Genomic DNA, 15,021 nt, shown 5'->3' with positions numbered 1-15,021 from the left:
AGGAGAAGGCATCTTTGACTTCCAACTTCAACTCCGCTGCTAATTTGTTACGTGGCCTTGGGCATGTTACTTCCCTCTCTTAGTCTTCTAAGATTAAAGAAAATACCAGGAAATGCACATTTTTGTGGGCTGCCCTGCTGATGATTTCCCAATCTTTTCTGTACTAATCTCTCTATCACGTAGGGGACGGGAAGAAGTGATGTGTGGGGGAGGAAGAGAGTCTCATCCCAAAGAAGTGGTGCTGAGGCCCTGGGGAAGCAACAATTGGTTTGAATCTTGTCAAATGAGTAGGAGTTTGTTAGGCGAACTAGGAGGGGAGGGGAGATTCCAAGAAGGGCAAAAACTTGAGTAAAGGCCCCGAGTGAGTTTGGGGAACTGCCAGTAATCCAGGAAGGTTGAAGCATTTGCAGAAAGGGAGGAGACAGACTAGAAATTAGGAGAAATCCATAGAAGCCAAGTCACGTAGTGACCAGTAGCAGCCTTTCAGCCTTCTAAAGAGCCTGTCAACGAAAGATTCTAAGCATGGAAATATCACATATTTGTGTTTGAAAAAGAGCCTTCTGCTCTGTATTTCTGCCCTCTGCTAGAGAATGGCACAACAGAGCAACGATGTGCTCCTGTTGCCTAGAAACTGGAATGAAAAGACATTTGTGGGGCAGAACCAGAGACAACCTATAGCCCCCTCTTATCTGTTACTAGAGGCCCTATGCACAAAATTCGTACAAGAGTAGGCCTTCGCAGCCCCAGCTGCCTCGGCCCTCGCAGCCCTGGTTTTGTCCAGACGGACGTCCGGATGGTTGTTCTGCTGGTCAGCCGTTTGGTTGATTTGCATATTACAATTTTATTTTTATAGATTCATGGAAGTTTTCTTCTGTTCTTGATTGATTCAACAGAATAAGAACAGAACTGTTATCCAACACCTCAGAAGTGGTTCTAATTGTTTTTTACAAACACCCTGAGGGAAAAGGCTTTCATACTGTGTGATTTCCAGTCAGATCCAATAAAGCAAGCCTTGTAAGTGGGGTTCTTCAAGGAACAACCAGATAAATCAAATAATGATAGCTCTCTGGGAATGAGGTTTTGAAGGCTCTCCCACCCCCTTTCTGCTCCTACAGTGGCTACAAGCCTATTGGTTTTCACCATGATTGTGCTGTGTTGGTTATAAGGCAAGAGAGAGGATGAAGAATAGGACTAGATAAAATGCCACAGAGGTAACTATTCTTACTGGAATTTAGACATTTTTCTTGAATAAACACTCCCTGAATTGTTGTAAACCTTTAGTTATTTTAGTTAATTTCTAGAACTCTGGAAAAGTTGATTCTGATTATTTGTTTTTATAGTTTTCTCATTACTTTTATGAATGAGAGATCTTTTGGAAATCCTTACTCTGCCATTTTTTGTTACCATCTACTGTGTGTGTGTGTGTGTATGAGAGAGAGAGAGAGAGAGAGAGAGTGAGAGAGAGAGAATGAGAGAGAGAGAGAGAGAGAGAGAGAGAGGGAGAGAGAATGTGAAATTCTCTTTGTCAGGTTAAGTGAATTCTCATCTTCTAGGTTGATTAAAATCATTGTCAATTTTTCTACATCTTTTATTTATTTATTGAAGTGATTGTATGCTTCCCCCCTTTAATTGGCCTAACTAATACATAAATAGATTTTTTAAAAAGTTACGCCATCTTTGCATTCCTGGAATAATCCCTATGGTATATCTTCTAATGTTAATGAAATTAATTTGGTAATATTTTATTTAGAATTTCTATTTTCAAGTGAAGTTGACCCATAATATAGAGAACTAAAAGCAGAATCGCCATCATTTGCACAACTGAACTCAGAGGACTCTATCCATGTCATGACTTCTTGTGCAAGAGTTGACTATAACCTTTAGATGGTTCCTTTTAGGAGGTAGGTAAATCTGTTTGAAGCTACACATGGTAAATCAGTTAGGATTAGAAATAGAATGAGTTTAAGAAACCTGGAAAAGAGTACCTTAAACAAGATACATGTTTATTACTGTCTCAACTAAAAAAAGACAAGCAGTAGGCTGTTTAGTTGAGTATAGTGCAGTGATGGCGAACCTTTTGAGCTCGGCGTGTCAGCATTTTGAAAAACCCTAACTTAACTCTGGTGCCGTGTCACATATAGACATTTTTTGATATTTGCAACCACAGTAAAACAAAGATTTATATTTTTGATATTTATTTTATATATTTAAAAGCCATTTAACAAAGAAAAATCAACCAAAAAAATGAGTTCGCGTGTCACCTCTGACACGCGTGTCATAGGTTCGCCATCACTGGTACAGTGACTCCTCAGATATCTTTAGGATATGGTGGTCCTATCATCCTTAGTTTATGGCCTTTGTCCTCAGAGTACAAGATGGCTATTAAAGCTGCATACATCCTTCGTTATTAGGGGGTGGGGGTGGGGGAGTCTCAGGCAACAGGATAAAAGAAGAAATGGAAAATATGTTCCTATCCATTGCTGGAAATTCTACATGATTTCTGCTTATTAGCAGTGGCTAAAACTTAGTTCTGTGTAAAGGAGTTGGAAAACACAGCCTTTAGATGAATGGCAACACGTCCAACTAAACATCAGAGTTTGTGAATTTGTGAAAGGGGGAAGGTGAATTTATTTAGTAAGCAGTTAGGAGTCTTTGCCACTAGAGAATGGTCTAATCATGTAAGAGGGACATCTTTGCAGTCAGATGTATGGGAAGAAGGTTAATGTGTGTATGTTTTGTGCACGTGTGCTTGGAAGTCAAGGAGAATGAGGAGGGCATTTACCAATGTCTGTCCTCATCTTCTGAGAACAGTATCACACAGACCTAATCCCTTGCATATATTTAAAGTTAATAATAAGTTTCTTGATCTGAGTGCTAATTATAGAGGTGTGTTTACTTTGAAGTTTACTTTGTAGTTTACCATGCAGTTTTCAGGACATTTCATAGGAAATATTCCAATAAAGAAAGATAATGATGAAGGGTGGCTTGGAAAAATACTGACTTTTAAGGTTTTGTTTCAAATTCTTCTCTAGCTTTTTTTCCAGTTTAGCCACACTTTGAACCTATTTTCTCTCCTTTAAATAAAAATACATAATTTTTAATATGTATATATTGATCTTATTATCATATATAAACAATAAAATTCATATAAGTATATACATTTACCATCAATTCTGAGGTCCATGGTTCTACATATAAACTCTCAATATTGCAGTACGTTAGTTATCCGATATCTAGAAAAAACTTTTTATGAAAAAAATTAATAAAATAATGCTAACTTAACACCTGGATTTTTTCAAGGAAATATTTCAAATTTTCCAATTTGCTGATTCCCGCCCCCGCCCCCCTCATCCTGCAGAAAGTTCACAGAGAACCACTTTTATCAACACCTGTAACTTCCTTGGAACTTTTGATACATCAGTGAGAGCAATCTTTCACAACACAAACCTAGCCATGCTCCTCCCTTGCTGGAAGTCCATCAATGGCTGGCCAGTGTCCTCAGGACGAAATTCTTAGGATCCTGCATTACACGGCCCCCGTGACCCCACTGGTCTCATCTCTTGCCATGCGTTCTCTTTCAGACACACTGGTCTCTCAGTCTGAATCTCAGGGATGGCAAGCTTTCCCTCTTTTTCCTGAAGTAGGGTTTCCTGAACTCAGTTTTGTGTCTTTGGTGATGGTGCAAGGCAGGAGGTGGGAGGTGGGAATTAGGTCAGTGTCTCTGTAGTTTGACATAGAGATCTTTCCAATGCTACCACTAACTGTCTTTGGCTCTACTTGGGCTGATTTCTTCTCTAGCCTCACCGGAGTCTCCAGAGCCCACACAAGGGGCTGGAGAGGGGTTACTGGCCCGTTTCAGAGTAACTTCTGCCTTTCCAGTTTTTCTCAGAAAAAGAACACCCAACTCTGCCATGAAACTACATAAAATTCTTCACTGAATTGTCCAGTAGATCTCAAAAGCCCAGGGAACTTTAGGAAGAACAGTGATCACAGGAATTTGCATATGAGGCAGAATGTCACAAGTCTCAAGAAAAATTGGAAGTGATTCATCTTGATCACCCTAACAATTTGCCTATTAAATCTCATGACCTCAGCGCCAATGTTCAGTTTCTCTCTTGATTCTTCAAGTTACTCCCAAACCCTTCAGTGAAATTCTCCCCCACATTTTTTTTTGTTTAGGCGTCTTGCACACAACCAGATGCTACAGGGGGCAGTTTCTGCTCCTTCAATCCCTTCTCGTGTTTTTCAAATACGAATGTCCTGGCTCTGGCCTGATGCTGAGTGAAATGCTCCCGTGCTCAAAGTTGATTTTGGAGTCAGGAAAGCTCAACTCCAGTCTAAAGAGAGAAAGTGAGTCCACTTCATTGTCATTGAATCTCCCTCTTAGTACAATCTTACAGCTGAATTTCTCACTAGTTTTTCTAAGAAACACGTAGACCTCAGTCATATCAGGAAAAACAGATTTTTCTCATTGATCTGATCCTGACTCTTATGAAATGAAAGTCCCAGAATATTCATGCTAAGAATTATTATTTGAGAACTGGCTTATTTTTCAAGCACCACCACCCAAGATGGCTCTCTATTTGCCATCTGGAAATGTAGTAATAGCTTTCCAATTTTCATTCACACCTCTCCAGCAACCAGGTGGTGGCTGTTTCTCCCAGAGCACCTCGCCTCATCCTTCCTTTTCTTTTCTTTTCTTTTCTTTTCTTTTCTTTTCTTTTCTTTTCTTTTCTTTTCTTTTCTTGTCACCATTTCACAGGGGTTGCCTGAGACCATCAGAAAAAACATATATAATTACATATTGTTTTTGTGGTTAATCACTATGCTTTAATTATGTTCAATTTGTAACAATGAAAATACATCCTGCATATCAGATTACATTACAATTCATAACAGTAGCAAAATTACAGTTATGAAGTAGCAACGAAAATAAATTTTTTTGTCTTACACTCTTTAATTTATTATATATATGCAGATCTGTTCTATGTACAATACTTGGTTCTATCAAACAGTCGTACAAGGCATTCTATTGGTAATCCTCCCCAAAATAGATTCAGATAAAATAGATCTTTGTGCACTTCGTGGACTAGCAAAACTCAAGACTTACTGATTTCAGTTTTGAGGCCGTACATTCAATTCAAAAGATACAGAATTAGGATTAAGGCGGGTGGGCTGAAAGAAACCACAAGATTCGGAACAACTGAACTATATTCTCGCATCAGAGCCAGTGTGAACAGCAAGGGTCGTGCGCATGGCCTTTCACTGCAGTGTGAGGAGTTTCCTGGAATCTAAGGTGATGCCCGGGGCGGGCAAGCAGCTGAAGGCCCTGTGGAGGCTTCGCCAGGGGCTCATTCCCTCTCCGCCTCTCCTTTCTTGGGTTCTTGCTTCAGTTTGTAATCAGCCAGGGAGGCCTTGATCGCATCTTCAGCCAGCATGGAGCAGTGCAGCTTCACGGGGGCAGGCACAGCTCCTTGGCGATGTCTGTGTTCTTGATGGTCAAGGCTTCCTCCACCGTCTTTCCTTTCACCCATTCGGTGGCCAGCGAGCTGGAGGCGATTGCGGAACCGCAGCCAAATGTTTCAAACCTGGCGTCCAGGATCTTCCCCGTCTCATCCACCTGGATCTGTAATTTCATCTCATCGCCACACGCTGGAGCCCCCACCAATCCAGTCCCAACAGTTTTGTATGTCTTGTCAGGAGACCCCACGTTTCTGGGATTTTCATAATGATGGACAGCCTTCTTGTGACAAAGCCGGGCGGAAGCTGACAGCTCCCGGCGGCAGGCGCGGGGTCCGGAGCAGCAGGGATGACGAACCCCACCGCAGACGGCCCTCCAGTCGCCCTCTTTCTTTCTTTTCTAATCCTCTCCCATGGATATGCTTCTCATTGATTTTTTTTTTTTTTTAGAGAGAGAGAGAGAGAGAGAGAGAGAGAGAGAAATATTGATGTGAGAGGGAAACATCAACTGGTTGCCTCCTGTAAGCACTCAGGAAATCAAATCCGCAATGTTCTTAGTGTAAGAGATGATGCTCCAACCAACTGAGTCACCTGGCCAGGGCCTTTCCTCTTTCTTTCTTTTTATTTTCCATTGATTTTTAAAAAGAGAATGGAAGAGAGGAAAGGGGAGAGAGAGAGAAACATCGATGTGAGAGAGACACATCCATTGATTGCCTCCCACATGCGCCCCAACAGAGGCTGGGGATAGAATCTGCAACCTATGTACGGACCCTTGCCCGTGAATCCAACCTGTGACCCTTCAGTGCATGGGCCCGACACCTAACCATTGAGCAACACTGGCCAGGCCCTTTTCTCTTTCTTGAAGGCTTCTTCACACACACTCCCCTGACCTTCCATTTTTCAGTCTCTGATTCCAAAGGGAAGTTCTCTCTGTTCCTCAAAACTAGACCCGATCTTCCTAGTTTACATTTGCTCCGTCCTCACCAGCTCTTTTATCTAGCAGTTGTCATAGTTGATGACACCTGTAGCATTGTCATGAATGAAATGAAATTACTAATTTTCCTTGGGGTGGTCCTCCAGCATGAAGGACCTTCCATTTTTCAGTCTCTGATTCCAAAGGGAAGTTCTCTCTGTTCCTCAAAACTAGACCCGATCTTCCTAGTTTACATTTGCTCCGTCCTCACCAGCTCTTTTATCTAGCAGTTGTCATAGTTGATGACACCTGTAGCATTGTCATGAATGAAATGAAATTACTAATTTTCCTTGGGGTGGTCCTCCAGCCTAGAATATAAACTGCATGAAAGCAAGAACTGTGCCTGTCTTTCTCAGTGCTAAATCCAGAACAGTGTTGCTTAATAAATGCATATAAACAATTTTTAAATAGTCTGAACTTGATTGGTTGGGAGCCTACATTTTCCCCGCATTCACATCAGGACTATGTCGAATCTGCCTTCCTCCATTTAAGGATGCTGTGGGAAAATCCCTTAGTTCTGCTTTTATCACTTCTAGTAACTCAACAGTGCAGTTCAATGTAAAACTCCCCTTTAACCTCTTCCTGTCACTCCAGCTAAGGCTTGTCTCGAGGTCCAAGAATCTATTAAAAGGAAGGGAGATATGGTCTAACACCTCTCCCTTCTATTTGCCTCATCTAATTTCAGCTTCTCTAGTGGTGAGGGCATGGCGGAGAGGCCAAACTAGTTCTCAGTTACCTGGCCGCTGCTAGTTTTCTCTGTTTCTCTGACTAAAACTGATCCACTGTGGATGCCTTCTCTGACAGACATGGGCGTGTTGGCTCATTTGTGGAGCACAGGTGTGAGTGTTTGGGGGCCACAGGCTGGTGGGAGGGGAGCTCTACGCTGAAAAGTGCTGATGTGGGAGGCGTTCTCTGGCTTGGCCTCCCTGGCCCTCCTCCCACGCGGCTCCCACGGAGGGTGTAGCACCCAACCCCGCTGCTGGCATCCCTACCTGGTGGCCAGAGGGCAAGACAAGTGAAGCCTGGCTACCTCTGCAGTGTCCATGCCGCAGTGAGTGTGCAGACTCCTCCCCATCTCACTCAAAGTCCACGCTTCTGTCTTTGGGAAGATCAACGAATCCACTGCCCGACCAAGGAGAGCGGCTTCACTTTTTTAATATTTCTTGACCCTCTCCTGTAGTGCTTTTGGGGCCCCTTTCAGTTGGCATTAAGGCAAGGTGACCTCATTCATGCAGAAGAGAGGGAAAAGCCACAGGTCTCTCCCAGATCCAACAATGTTGATCCTGATGATTTTCTCCTCCCTCCCCATTCTTCTATTTATACAGAGTGGGGGTGAAGAGTGCTGGGGTGGATTGCTGGGGGAGCAAAATCAACTCGATCACGCCTTACTTAGCTTAGAGGTGATGCTATTCCTGACTTATGTATAGCTCTTTTGGGAGCGTGAAGTCTCCTTGTCTTAGCTCTAAGTTCGGGGCATTGGGAAAAGTCCATCAGGAATCGCATTACAGATATCTACTGGTGTTGAGAGAGTGAGCCAATGTGTTTGTTGTGCTGTCTGCTCCATAGAGAGCCTTTGCCCAAGCTGGGCTCCCGGACACAGGGTCACCGGGCTGGGAAGCAGTGAGTTCCTATTTCACTCAGGAAGGAAACAAACCAGCCAAGGCACTAACTCTCACGGGCTGTGAGACCCTCATGGGCAGATGGAACGTTAGAGGCAGAACAGAGCACAGTGAGAGCTTGGGACAAAGCAGAAATATTGAAGGAAATGTACCAGCAGGATGAGGTGGAACAGAGGAAAGAAAAAAATGACACAGGAAGATGACGAGGGGGACAAAAATCTGGAAAGAGAAAAGATGGTGCAGGAAGAGGGGGAAAGACTAAGAGGCTGAGTTCACGGGGAGGGAGCTGGGCGAAGGGACTGGGCTACAGCTTGCCCAGCTGGAGCACAGGGAGATGGGCAGAGCAGCTGATGAAAGAGAACAAGGGCCTGTGGCTCCGGCTTTGCAGCTGTGCAGGTGGCTCTGGGCTGAATCCGTCCCTTCCTCTACCATGCTGTCTTCTGAGGTGATTCCGAGGAGAGAGGAGGAAGTAGGGGGAGGTGTGGTGCAGGAGCTGCCACTTTAATTTTTTAAAATATATTTTTATTGATTTCAGAGAGGAAGGGAGGGGAGAGAGAGAGAGAGAGAGAGAGAGAGAGAGAGAGAGAGATCAATGATGAGACAATCATCAATTAGCTGCCTCCTGCAAGCCCCCTACTGGGGATGGAGCCCTCAACCAGGGCATGTGCCCTGACAGGGAATGGAACTGTGACCTCCTTGTTCATGGGTCAACTGCTCAAACATGGCGCCACACGGCTGGGCAGGAGCTGCCACTTTAACAAACTCGCTAGCGCAAAGGCACTGCAGGTGATGGATGCTCTTATTCCTGGACAAGAAGTAATAAAAGATGGAACCTTTTTACAAAAATATTTTTATTGATTTCAAAGAGGAGGGGAGCGGGAGAGAGAAATATCAACTATGAGAGAGAATCACTGATGAGCTGCCTCCTGCACGCCCCCTGCTGGAAATTGAGCCTGCAATCTGAGCATGTGCCCTTGACCGGAATGGAACATGGGACCCTTCAGCCTGCAGGCTGATGCTCTATCCACTGAGCCAAACAGGTTCGGGAAAGATGCAACCTTTCTAAGACAGCTTTGGTCTCCGCAAGAGTTGTGTAGCATAAACATGGTCAAGGAAGCCACTTAAAATTAAAACCTGCAATGAAGAACTTTGAAAAGATTTTCTCTCCCAATACCCAGACCCATTCCTTAGCCGGGAGCTTTTGGGTAAAAAGTGTGGCACAGTCAGGCACAAAGACGGGTTCAGTCGGTTGTGTAGCATAAACATGGTCAAGGAAGCCACTTAAAATTAAAACCTGCAATGAAGAACTTTGGAAAGACTTTCTCTCCCAATACCCAGACCCATTCCTTAGTCGGGAGCTTATGGGTAAAAAGTGTGGCACAGAGTCAGGCACAAAAACAGGTTCAGTCGACATGGGGTCTCATTAAGCAGTTCCCAACATAGGGTCTCAGCCCCCAGCGTGGCCGGGCATGTGGTTGGGTGGGCAATAAATGAACTCAAGGATTTGAAGGTCCAGGCCTCATTTATATGTGCCCCTAGTTGGTCCCACCCCCTGGGCCCAATCAAGCTGTTTCTTTGGGCAGAGCCATCTATGAAGGCTGCATTTTCTGAGTTCCCAGGAGCTCCTGGCCTTGCAAACTTCCATGTGTCACCTAGTACTGCTGTTGGGACTAGCTGGTCCCTGGCAGTGTAGCCAATGCACTTGGGGACCACGGGAACCTAGGAAAGACCACTGGACATTGTAACTTCAGAAGGAATGAGTGTGGAACTATGGAGCCAAGCAGGGTAGTAAGTGGAGGAGAGAACCAAGTCCCATGGACAGACCTAGAAACACAAAGCTAATGGTTAGAACAGCAGAAAGCTTGGAGGCATCTTATGCCATGCTGTTCAAACAGTGGTGTGTGGGCCCGGCTGTGGTGGCTCAGTGGATTGAGCCTCTTCCCATGGACCAAGAGGTCCTGGGTTCGATTCCCAGTCAGGGCACATGCCTGGATTGTGGGCTCGATCCCCAGTAGGGGCATGCAGGAGGCAGCCAATCCATGAGTCTCTCTCATCATTGATGTTTCTATCTCTCTCCCCTTCTCCCTTCCTCTCTGAAATCAATAAAAATCTTTAAAAAAACAAAAAACAGTGGTGTGTAGGCAGCAGTATCTGTGTCTCCATCTCCTGGTAATTCATTAGAAATGCAGAATCTCGATTCTCCCCCAGGACCTACTGACTTAAAGTCTGCATTTTATCAAAACCACCAGGTGATTTTCTGCGGTTCAGTGGAAAGTTTAAGAAGCACTGATAGAATCCAAGACATTCAGTTTTACTTGAACATGCTCCAGTGGAACCAGCAGAGGGCAGTGCTGCAGGGCTGCCAGAGCCCGCTGAGCAACTACAGGGAAAACTTGGCCTCAGACTTCAGTTCACCCGAGAACTGTGGGCCAAGGTTGGACGATCTTCTCTGAACAGAGACAAATGGCTCAAGCTCACTGAACCACCCCATTAGGCTTAGATGTATAGGAAAACCAATAGGGGCTTGGTCCCTGTACTAGAGGTTCCGGACAAGCTTGGGGTATCAGATGTCCTTAAGGCATCCCCGGATTCACAGGCATGTGACCTGTACAATCAAGCCATTTTGATGCTCAAAAGGGTGTCGCACTTGGTTTGGTCCTCTGCTGTCAAGATCTTGAAATTCTTAATAATGTCATCTTTCACGTGTGTTTTTTTGTGAACTCCATTGAGACCATGGAGATGTACAGGAGCAGAGATGTGTGCTGTGTGAACGCCAGTCACTGTTCCCTGTTGCTCCAATCATATGCAGCCTCCATGGTACCCCATACGTACAGAGCCCAGTGGACCCATGACGTATGGAAGTTTACTGAGACTCAAAGTGAGTACGAAGGAAGTGTGTTATGGAAGCCACCGTCTTCCATAGAGTTGCTGGTAGAATGTGTGTGCATCAAGAAGTAAAATGAAAACAGTTAAGTTAGTGTTTTACAGTATTTCCACTGTCCTGGTCAGAACAAAATACACATGCATATACGAACAAAATATGAATTGAGTACTTTCAATGATTCCACAGACAAATTAGATGTTCTTGCATTTCATTCAAAACTGACATGGCACAATTTAAAAAGTAAAATTCATAATGATTTAGAATTTTCATTTTCTTTTACTTAAAAAACATTAAACAGCAAATTACAAACACACACAAACCATCCTGAGTAGAGAGAGGCTGGGGAAGAAAGGGAAAAGCTTTGTGTTAGTACCTCTCATGGCACTTTTTCCTGCTTTTTGAACAAGGGGTTCCACATTTCCATTTTGCACTGAGCCCCACAAATTATGTGTCTGGCACTCCTTCGAGGGATTGGACAGGCAGGGAACGACTGTTGCCTGTGACCCAGGCCTTCTACAGTGGGACTGGCCTCAGGTTTCCAAGTAACGAGAACCAATAGAAACATGATGCTTGGCAAGGTGTGTCCATTTCTCAGCAGCTGAGGAACATGCTGATTTGAGATACACAGGGAATTCCTTCCTCTACTGCAGCCCCCAGGAATCCTCTTTCATTACACTCGTGTGTGTGTGTGTGTGTGTGTGTGTGTGTGTGTGTGTTTCCCCTAAGAAAAACTCCTCTTCTGCCAAGAAAAAGGGAAGGACACTGAGTACAGAAAGAAAACCTAGACGGTCTGATTGAGTGATGCAGGCTGGTAAGAGGTGAGTTTGGGGTGGAATTGCAGGTTAGCCTGAGGGAGAGAGTGGGTATCTTAGGAAGCCCGAGCTATCTTGTGATATAAAACCCCAAACATTCTTATCATGCATGTGCCATGCAGAGCAGCAGCTGCCTTCTAAGCGATGTCTTGGACCCGGGCTCCTTGCATTCTGTGGCTCCACTTCTGAGTCCCTCACTTTCTGTCCCTGTAATTCCACTCACCTTCTATTGGCTAAAACCAGGCATATGACTCCAGCTAGATGAAAGGAGACTAGGAAAAGGAGGTTTTCTATTGGCCCATGTACTAGTCAGGGTTCTCCAAACAGACCAATCACACACACACACACACACACACACACACACACACACTTACCGTAAGGAATCGGCTCATGCAGTTATGGAGGCTCCCAAGTCCTAAGGTGTGAGTGGGAAAGCTGGGGACCCAGGAGAGCCCCCGGTGTCGTTCCAGGCCAAGTCCCAAGGCGGGAAAACACACACAAATGTCCCAGCTTGAAGGCAGCCAGGCAGGAGGAGTTTCCCATACTTGCAGGCAGGTGAGCCTTTTTATTCTACTCAGGCCTCCTGCTGATTGGATGAGGACCATCCCCATTGGAGAGGGTAATCTGCTTTATTAACTCTACTGATCCAAATGTTAACCTCACACAATCTGACCATATGTCTGGGCATCCCCATGGCCCAGTCAAGTTGACACTTAAAAATAACCCCATCACAGACCAGGAGGAAAAAGAAACGTTTGGTGAAGACACAGCATCGTCTCTGCCACAGAGGACTGGATGTGGGGAAGGATAGTTTCGTGTCAAGGGAACGTTGTGTGTGGTGGAGCAGCCCCGGAAGGGGGAGCCTACCCTTGAGTGACCCTCTTAGCTCCAAGCCCATGGGGAGCCTTAGAGGAGAAAAACATACAGCAAAAATTCCAATTATTTGTCAGGACTGGGCCTGGGCACTACTGTCTTCATATAACAGAAGACCCTGGTGAGAATATTTTGTCAATTTCATGGCTTTATTGGATCTTATGACAGCTAGAATTTGAATAGTTGCCTGTGAGAGTCCATGGCCAGCGTGGCTTTCACGGGTTCAAAGACTTGGAGGGAGGGCTGACGCGCAAATGATACACAAGACAGAATATTAATTTTTATACCAGGGGAACCAGAGAAAAACCAAACTAAAGAAGTCGAGTTCTCCCTGTTGCTGCTTTCCCAGCCGCTTTTATTAGCTAGAATACACAATTGCCTTTAGGAATGCAAACAGACATATCAATGGTAATGTTTAGCAAATAGTAAGATTGTCAGGTCTTGGGAGAGTTTGCTTTAGGCCATTGAGTCAGCAGCAGGTAATAAAATGTAGATATTCACCCTGTGAATATCAAAAGGAGTCCTGGTCAGCCTTCTGCCAGACTTTTCACATTTATATCAATTACTGTTGATCTTGGTCTGCAGCAGTTGCCCACACAGCAACAGATGATGAAGGAGGAGGGAGAACTCAACTTCCTATGAAGGGCTTGGGAGGGACCCTTTTATGTGGAAAGCTGCACACTCAGTTCTGGGGAAGTAAGCCTGACTCCATATTCCCAGGAAACCTAATGTTCCAATTATCTATAGGAATTTATGCACAGGTGACCCAGAGCGTTTCATTTGGATATACCAATACAAACGTCAAAGGGTACTTACTATTAATTAATATGGCTGAGCTTAACCAAAAACTAAGAAGAGAGAGAGAGAGACAGGAGATAATGCAAGAAATCACACAGGTTTATTTACCAGAGAGCTGATGGGTTTCAGTCCTTGGCAGGCCACCCGGAGACACTCGCTGACAGAGGAGACACACGGAGGTCGTCAAAATACGCCGCGGCAAGGAGCTCGGTTTCTTGACTCGAAGGGAGGCCTCTTAACAGTCTGGGCTCAAGGCAGAGCAAGAATGGCAGTTTCGCAGTTTGGCAGTTTCCAGGGGGGAGGAGAACGGTTGTCTGTGGAGGGCAGACAAGCATCTGAACCGGAGCAGATTTGCTCTCCTTAAATCCTTGAAGCTGGGCGTCTTCAGTGTCTCATATCAGTGTGCTCCGGTGGCCTTCTGGGCTTATCAGGATGCACACGCAGGGGGTTACAAGGTACTTATCAGGAGTTAACATGCTGGGAGTTGTTGGTCAGGAGTTACAAGTTATTTGTCAGGAGTTAACTTGCAGGGCGTTACAAGTTCACACACACACACACACACACACACACACACACAAATTAAGTTCCTCTTCTAAATAAAGTTTAAAATTCACTCTAATAAAGAAATGAAATTTGATTATACTATCTTATACTAACTAAACTTATTACTATAACACCTAATACATATGTTCCTCAGAGGAGCCGGAAGAAAGCAGACCACCAGGAAGGAGAACCTGGTGAGGGGGAGTTTGGGAGTGCTGGAACCCAAGGAGGCCTGGCATGGATGTGGGAGCAAGAGTCAGAAATAGCCCAAGTTCACTCCTCAGCCGCACAGGAGCTGACACGTATTGTCTGACAGATCTGCGGCAATTTTGGGAATCCACTTTGACAATAACATCAAATATTGATTTAAGCAAGACAATGTTGCACAGTCTAATCACATTTTTTCTTTTTTTGGAAAAAGATGCATGTGTATTTATATATGTGTGTTGAAAAACAACTAGGGGATATAAAATGCAACGTTAGCCATGATCTTTTATTTTTATTTTCATGCTTAGCAGTTTTATTTCTGCAAAGTGATTTATAACCATTTTTATTAGTTATTCTAAATTGATATATAGAAATGCATGTCAAAAAGAAATCCTTCATATTTGAGAAAGGAGACTATTCACACCCAGCATTGAACTAAATAGCATAATTATGGCTACATTACCCATGGATTGTTAAGTATTTATTTCTTTTTTGAAAACCTTTATTGTTGATAGTATAAAGATGCCCCCCCTCCCACAATGCTCCCCTCTACTGATTTCTGCTCCACGCTAGGCCTTTACCACTCTATTGTCCGCGTCCATAGGTAATGCATAGCTTCCTATCTAATAATAGACAAACATGGTAATTAACCATACCTCCGCTATGCTTCCCATTGGCTAATCAGGGTGATATGCAAATTAACTGCCAACCAAGATGGTGGCCAGCAGCCACGCAGCTGAAGCGAACATGAGGCTTGGTTGCCCCTGCGATGGAGGAAGCCAGGGTTCCCCGCCTGCGTGGCCCAGCTCTGAGCTCCAGATGCAACAATGTTGTAATTATAGAAGCTAAACA

General features: G+C 44.4%; 1 pseudogene; it reads right to left on the bottom strand.

Annotated features, from left to right (window-relative positions):
- Nucleotides 1-5,266: 5,266 nt before the first annotated feature.
- LOC102246998 lies at nucleotides 5,267-8,484 on the bottom strand (annotated as a pseudogene).
- Nucleotides 8,485-15,021: the final 6,537 nt, after the last annotated feature.

The sequence above is a fragment of the Myotis brandtii genome, unplaced genomic scaffold, assembly GCF_000412655.1.
Source record: "Myotis brandtii unplaced genomic scaffold, ASM41265v1 scaffold1120, whole genome shotgun sequence".
NCBI classification, from domain to species: domain Eukaryota; kingdom Metazoa; phylum Chordata; class Mammalia; order Chiroptera; family Vespertilionidae; genus Myotis; species Myotis brandtii.
This window is presented reverse-complemented; position numbering and strand designations above follow the sequence as displayed.